Genomic DNA, 2,156 nt, shown 5'->3' on the forward strand with positions numbered 1-2,156 from the left:
GGATATTAGCCCAGGAACTTAGAATACCCAAGATACATTTTGCATTAGTGCTTTGATAGACATCCTTACTTCACTTATAGTAGCAACAGTTGTTCTAGTTTCAGAAATGAAGACTAAATATTTCATTAATGACATAAATAAAAATGTCTTATTAACACATGGAAGGCAACAAAATATAGTTAAAAAATTACAAATAAAAATTGATGCTTTGGAGGATGTAGTCTTAGCATTAGTACAAGAGATAGAAAATATTAAATGTCGGCTTTCTACCAAGTGCCATGCCAGCTTTCTGTATATATGTATAATTCCATTACCTTTTTAATGGATATTTTCTTTATTTACATTTCAAATGTAATCTTCTTTCCCTGTTTCCCTCCCTCCCTGAAACAACCTATCACATCCTCCTTCCTCCTGCTTCTATGAGGGTGTTCCTTCACCTACCCTCTCACTCAAACCTCCTTGCCCTCCATTGCCCTACCTTGAGACATCTATTGATCCAAGGACCACTCCTGTCATTGATGCATAACAAGGCAATCCTCTGATACATATGTAGCTGGGGCCATGTGTACTCCTTTGTTGATGGTTTAGTCCCTGAGAGATCTGGGAGGTCTGATTGTTTAATACTGTTGTTCTTCCTATGGGGTTGCAAACCTTTCAACTACTTCAGTTCTTTCTCTAAATCCCCTGTTGTGTAACCTGTGCTCAGTAAAATGATTGACTGCAAGACCCCAAATCTGTATTTTTAAGACTCTTTCAGGGCCTCTCAGGAGACAGTCATATCAGCCTCTTTTCAGCATGCACTTCTTGGCATCCCCAATAGTTTCTGGGTTTGGTAATTATATATGGGATGAATCCCAAGGTGGGAATTCTAATGAAAGTCAAAATTGGAATTTTACTAAAAATCATTTGTTGGGAATTTGGAAAGACAGTGATATTACTCATGATATGGCTAAATTGCAGGCCCAAAACTCAGCTATGAGTAAAGCACATCTACTGACAGAAGATTTGGGCCAGTTTATTAGCTCTGGTTTAAGGTCATTAAGACCTGTTAGTTGGCTACATTGGATTATTGTTATCACCGTGGCTACAGGAATAATTCTTCTCCTCCTTATTTTTCCAGTCATCTTCCAACTAGACTTTTCTTTCAATTCTACCACCAAAAGAGATATTTATGAGCTTCAATTAAAAAATAAAAAGGGAAAGATGCCATCCCAACTACAGTAAGATCTGTGTGACAAGTTCTCCAGACGGAGGTGTTAGACTTCAAAAGAAGGAATTCTCCTGGAAGCAATTGTAGAATTCTTGGCCAGAGGAAAAAAAATATTGAGCCATAGTTCTCTTAGCAACTTATCTCGTTCATGTTTTCTATACCTTTTCCTACATACAAGATGTCCCTTATAGCCTAGGCTAAGATCTTAAGCAAGTGTTATAGCAACAAAACCATCCCTTGAAATGTATTCACTAACCATGACCTCATCTCCTGGAAAACAAGTGATTCACTCTATAAGTTTTGCATAATATAATTTTGATAAATATAAACTTTCCCAACAGTAATATTTTATATGGCTGCATGTGTGTTATCAGAATTTGGTTTTGGAATATTGCTTAAGAAAGCCTTAAATAAAAAGAACTAAACACTTTAAGTTTTGAAGATTTATAGAAAAATAGGAACTAAATGTTAAGCAGTAACTGATCATAAAAATTCATTAGCTTGTTCTTGGGAATTTGCCACTAGCCTTAGATGATTTTTGTATTTTGATGTACCAAATGATCATAATAAATTCTTAATACCTGTATGTTTTATTGAATACATCTTTTTGAAGTTGTAAGATTTGGATACTTTTGTATTTTGATGTACTAAGTGATTATTGACATGTCTGTTCTATTTCACTTCTTCACTGAATAGAGCTTTTCAGTGCTGTAACACCTGTGTCTCTATGTATAAAAACCTTTGCTTGAGAGCTGCAAAATACACCCAGATTCAAATTGCCTCTATTTGTTTCTGTTTGTCACAGTCGAATCCTTACCCACCTGCCTCAAGAACATACATTCCAGGGATCACCATACCCAGCTTGGGTGTTTAGTGGTAGGAAACCATAACTTATCTATTAATAAAACATTTACATCCAAATCTCTTCTATTTAATTACCTTTTTT

The sequence above is a fragment of the Mus pahari genome, chromosome 1 (genome assembly GCF_900095145.1).
Source record: "Mus pahari chromosome 1, PAHARI_EIJ_v1.1, whole genome shotgun sequence".
Taxonomy (NCBI): Eukaryota; Metazoa; Chordata; class Mammalia; order Rodentia; family Muridae; genus Mus; species Mus pahari.